The sequence below is a fragment of the Rhinolophus ferrumequinum genome, chromosome 7 (assembly GCF_004115265.2).
Source record: "Rhinolophus ferrumequinum isolate MPI-CBG mRhiFer1 chromosome 7, mRhiFer1_v1.p, whole genome shotgun sequence".
Taxonomy (NCBI): Eukaryota; Metazoa; Chordata; class Mammalia; order Chiroptera; family Rhinolophidae; genus Rhinolophus; species Rhinolophus ferrumequinum.
In genome coordinates this window covers 35453647-35459393 of record NC_046290.1, presented here as the reverse complement: position 1 = coordinate 35459393, position 5747 = coordinate 35453647, and the positions used below count along the sequence as shown (strand labels likewise).

Below are 5747 nucleotides of genomic sequence, written 5' to 3'. Positions count from 1 at the left end.
TGTCTGAATGGTGGAGGTTATTATATTTTCTTCAGGTTGAAGTTTACCCAGTTGTTTCAATACAACATTCAAGAATTTGGGGATAATGGCAGTAAGGAATCCCCAACTGTTCATCCTATGAAGTTCAAATGTACTCATGTCTTGGCTGAGGGCTGTGCTCAGATTATAACCAGTCACAGCAATTTGCGTGTAGGCACCAATTGTGACCCTGACAAATAAATATAAATTGTATTAATCCTGGAAGTTATTCATTAGGAGTTATGAACATAAAGCTCTCTTAAAATGAACAATACATGCATCACATGAAACATGAAAAAAGATAAAATCTTCCACTGGGGTGTTTTGATTTAACTAGCTTGGAGAAATAAATTTTGCCAATCATTCTCTCCCCACCCCCACTTGCCAGCAAAGTTGTATGACTCAAAACAGGATTTCCTGTATGCTACCAGAAGTATTTGTGACTGACTGCCTTTTTTTTTTTTGTCAGTTCTTTTAAAGTTCCCCTTTTGGGCCTTTCAATCTCTTACCCACATTTTCCCCCAAACCCCACGTATGGTATGGTGCAGGCTGTGCCCTGCAGAAGGGCACCCAGCCACAGAGAAGAGTGAGGGCTGAAATCTGGCGATGAGCAGGATATTGCGTGCTCAAGAGAAGGGGTGCCTTTCCCTAAATTGCAAAAGGTGCTGTATGACTAGCAAAGACTCTGCTGTCTTCCTAATCTACATTCTCCTCCATATCCTATTTTCCATTCTTGGGCCTTTAAGCTGCCTCGTCACCATGCATCAACCTGATCTTCTTTTAGTCAGTCTCTCACCCTCTGTGCCTCTCCAGCTGTCTCATAGGCCATTCCAAAGATCCCTCACCCTCTTGTTTCCAAAGAACCTCTTCTAACTTGAATAATTTTTATATGATAGATTCAAATGTACGTTTTTCTGGTGTCATTCAAAGCACCTGAAAGAAAATAAACTTCACTTGTTTGGTGCATTGATTTTCATGACGATAAAAAAAATTAAAAGGATGAAAACTAGGTTGAGTTGAAATGTAAAATTATCAAAAGCAAAACAGGAAACAAATGTTTGCTCAGCCAACCATTTCCTACTGAGGCCTGTCTGTGTAACATGGTGTATGAAGAGTTCACTGTTTAGCCTTAAAAAGATTGAAATGATCCATGGGGGGAAAATAACACCAAACCCAAGGGCTATGTGGAAGCGATGTTTAGTGCCAGGCCCCCGAGCTGCTATGGAAAGGATCGGCTGTGAGGGCCTACGAGTCTCTCGGTTGAAGGGAAGTCTTTGAAAGCTATCTTTTTAACAGGATGAATGTGAAAGCCACGGGGGAGAAAAAAAGGCAGCACAAAACTGCCACTTGAGCATTGCTTCCTGCCCATGAAGTCTTCTTTGGCTTCAAAGATTTCCTCTTTTCTATTTTTGGTAGCAGAATATGGATTTAGATCTGCATAGCCCCTCTCCACTACTAATCCATGCCTCGAAAAGAGTAGGGCTGCTGTTTTCTGTAGCTATCACTTCTCTTTTCATTTCAGCACCTCCAAATGATTTTTAATGTTAAGGACACAGATTTATGGGAAGGAGTCATTGAGTTTTCAAACTGATTTGGAGTCTCCTAATTTGCACATTCCTTTCTTCAGCAGGGGCATCTCAGAGATCATCTCAAGTAATGGAGCCTGACTTCTGTGATGAGTGAAAGAATCCAGGTTGGTGAACAGATGGCCATCGAATGACCAAACAGTAAGCAAGAATGATTTGCATTGGAGTAGCATGTAACTGGTTAAGCACAATTCCATTTTGGAAAGAAATAATGGACGCCTGTGTAATCTAAGATTAGTTTAACCTATATAAACTGCAACAAAAAGCTACAAACTGTCCCAGACTGGAATGCTGAGGACCCTGGCCCATGAAAAGGAAAACACATTGCCTAGAGCAAGCTTTGTAAATTTCAGGGGTGTTCAATTTCATGCTCTCTAATTCTATTTGTTAAATCGCTTCTATTTTTCCTGATCTCATGACCACCTAACTTTGCTGGCCCACTAATATTAATAACAACCTTGCATGGGTTGTCTTTTATATCCAGATATCTCAACTTTTTTTTTTTTTTTTTTTTAAGAGCTATTAAGCCCTTGAGTCCTCCCATAAAAAAATGGGGTCGGTCACTTGGCTGAATGCAGAGCTGGGGATCAGGAATGCAGCCCCCTCAGCCCAGCTGCCTCTGCCCCATGGTCTTAATAATCTTCATCAGGGTTTCCTTGATAGCTTTAAAAAGGGTGACAATCTTATACTTGAGAAGGATTATTGTGGGAAGGTGTAAACTGAAGAAGCATCAATGGGTTGCCCCGCCTCCCCAAGGTTACCTGCAAATTTCTGTCCATCATAGCATCTGGTTTGACCTTCACAACCCTCTAGAAACCATGAACCTACACCCTGTGAATATTCTTTGCTTGTCATTGATTTTATTTTGTTTTGCAAAGAACAAAACGGATGGAAGTATATTGCAATTTAGGGGAGGGGCGGAACTTTGAGAATTAATTCTAGGCACTTTGCAAATGAACATTTGGTAAGAAAGAAAAAAAAAAAAAACCAAACCAAATCTAGGTCATATATTAGGTTTCCAGCACTGAGAAGGTCTTTAAATATATTTTACATATTGGTTTTGGGGAGCAGGCAGAATTATCTGCTAAGTGGCAGTATTGACAGTGAGCTAAAAAGCTATATAATAGAGTGAAAAAGAAAGCCTCCTTTAACTTTTCTTCAGAGCCTTTTTACCCTGCTGAATATTTTAGGTGTTATTTTAAATGTCAGACTTGTTCAGAAAGAGAGCATTGAGTCTCCCAAGAGAGTGATGATTCTCTCTTTTTTTCTTTTTTAGTGGAGCAAAATGCTACCTTTTAATAGACTATCTAGCCTTTTCTGTACAGAATATGTCCTCCCTCAGAATTCCTATGCAAATTTTAAAGCTCCAGGGTTGGGAAAAGGTTAAAAGGAACTGAAAAAGTCTACAGTGGCTCTTTCTGAGATGCACCCCGACACTTGGCAGGATGAGGTGTTCATAGCAGGTGCTGGATTTGCTATAAATGGACAATTTATAAACAGAGCTGACAACTGGGAAAACAGAGCAGTGGGGAATGCCGGCATTCCAGGGGCCAGTGGTTGATTTCCTATCATATGGTCCTCAGCATGGAATTATTGATAGCTGCTGCTCTGAAAGAAAGCCAGTTGGCTGATACATAAAAGGGCTGTACCTCAATTCCTGCCTGATCTGCTGCTAGATATTTTAAGTAGGTCAGTGCAAATTAGCCTCTTCAGGTTGGTACTTCCTTAATTAGCAATTTAATTGCAAAGTCTTCTCCTCCCTCCTTAAACTTGACTGAATTTAACTCTCTTCCTTCTCTGTAATGCAGGAGGCCTGGGACCTGGGAGAAGTATGAAGCAAGAGGAGCCTGAAGGCAGTGGGGGAGGATTCAGAACAGCCTTGGTGCCCCAGGCCAACACAGAACCTGGCTAAAGCAGGTCATGTGTGAAGCCAAGGGCAGCATTTTTGGCCAAGTGTCCTACAGGAGAAAGGAGTGGGGACTTTGTGCAAGGAGCCCTGGGGGAGAATCAGAAATGTGTAGCAAATGCAGTTCATCTCTCTTGTGTTGTTTGTCAAGGGCTGCCCGTACCGTAGGACATTCCTTGGACCCCTCTGCAAGGTTCTGCTTCCCGAGCAATCCCATGGTGCATTCTAATGATCACATCCATAGTCTCTTCTGCTTTTGTTTATTTTCTTGGACAAGTATCCCCCCTGTAGGAAAGTTTGATAGTAGTTTTCAAATAGATGGCATCGGATGGCGTTCCTACATGTATATGTGGAGCCTTGCACTGGTACAGAGTTCTGCTCAGAGCTGGTGGAGTGGCCATACCTGTTTGTTCTACCTGGATGAGTAGTTTTTCCAGGAGACATTTGTTTGGCTGGGTCTGTACTTTTCTCCTGACCACACCCTATTGTTTTTCTCTTTGCAGGAACTGATCCTGCACAGACCTTTGAATTCCTTACAAGGAGTGAAAAGTAGGTCTGAAGAGTAGGTTATTGAATTGGATGCACATTCTAGCATGAGGGTTGGCCTGGACAGGAGGGCTGTTGGAGAATAAAGCATAGGGCTTTGAGGAAGTCCAAAACAGGAACTGATGGGTGCCACACAATGGCAAATAGCTCCGGGTTAGAGAGGGATCCCAGGCATTGAGATGATGGATGCTTTTCTTAGTGGTGGGAAGTCTTGTCTGTGCATGGAAACTCCTGAGAATCTTGCCTCTGGGAATCTCAGCTTCATCAACTGTTGTGAGCTCTGTGGTAAACGCATGACCAATCTCACCGAGCATCTATTATTTACAAAGAACTGTATCGGGTACAGGAAGTACAAGAACGTGTAGGCACAGTACTGCCAGCCAGAAGTTCATGATGTGGTTAGAGATGATGTGCAAGGATGACAAGTAGGGAGCAACAGGGCATGTAAAACCACGGACAGCAGGGAATGCTCTATAAGGAAGGCCTGGGGCAGGTGGGTGAGGGAAGCCTTGACAAGGAAGACAGGACTGGAGCTGAGCCTTGAAGTGTGCCAGAACTTCAGTGTTTGGGAATGGGAAAGGGAGATTATGCTGTGTAGGGAGGTGACATGCTGAGAGCCCTGGTGAGGAGATGGCCCGTGAGCTTGGGAGGAGAGAAAAGAAGAATGTCATGGGAGATAAGCTGAAGAATCCCACGGATCTGGAGGTCACACAGAGTGTGGAGTTCGTGTTGATCAGGGAAGGGAGACCAGGAGAGCAGTATGTCAGGAAGGTGAAGGCAGAGAGAGTGGCAGTCACTGCATGAGGACCTCAGAAAGTCCCATCTTGAAGTGACCAAGGCTCAGGTCTGCAGGGGTCTGTGGACGGGGCGGTGAGTCTTCCTGAGCCACTCTGCATAAACAGAGCCCTCCTTCAGCGTTCCTTGGCACAGCCTGGGCTCGCCATCTGACTAAGCTAGGGCCACACAAGCTTCTGCTACGGAGTTTCCCCACAAGCACAGAGCCAAAGCGAAACAAAGGCAGAGTCATTCTTTTAAAGTTCACTGCTTGACTCTTATTTGCTCACCCTTGCATTCCCATTAGTGTTGCCCTGATTGATTGGGATGATTGCTCATTTTTATAGCTAACTCAGAAGGTCATTTTGAGCTCTGAAAGCATCTGCTCAACCTAACAAATGGTTAAGGAAGAGCCACAGACCTGAAGGTGGGAGTGGGGTCTTCCCTGGTCAGGGAGGACTCACCTGCTGATGATATCCCTGGGAGGAAAAGAGTGTGGAACCCTCTTTCCTGACCCGCCCCCCATTGTCTAATACCTCAATGTGTGCCCTGCAGAAAAACAGCTTGGGCATCATCTGGAAGTTAGTTAAAAATACAGAATCTGAGGCTCCAGCCCAGACCTACTGGATCAGGATCTACGTGTTTTGCAAGATCCCAAGGGATTAATATACACATTAGAGTTTGAGAAGCGCTGCTGGATGGAAGGATCACCTGTGGAGCTTTTAAAACATTCCCTGGCATATTGCCTAGCTCAGACAAACCAAGTCAGATTCTCCAAGGGTGGAGCCCTGGTACTGGTATTTAAAAAAAACTTTCCAGATGATTCTATGTGCAGCTTGAGTTGAAAACCACTGGCCAATGGTCTGGGTTAGACAATCTGTTTCCAAGGCACCAAATTCCCCTCATGTTGTAAAAGA

At 43.8% G+C, this 5747-nt stretch overlaps 1 long non-coding RNA gene across 1 annotated transcript; it reads left to right on the top strand.

Moving 5' to 3' along the window:
• The first annotated feature begins 552 nt into the window (after positions 1-552).
• LOC117025017 (uncharacterized) lies at positions 553-5491 on the top strand. Its single transcript, XR_004423545.1, has 3 exons — positions 553-680; positions 1646-1745; positions 3413-5491. It is a non-coding gene; the product is annotated as an uncharacterized LOC117025017 (long non-coding RNA).
• Positions 5492-5747: the final 256 nt, after the last annotated feature.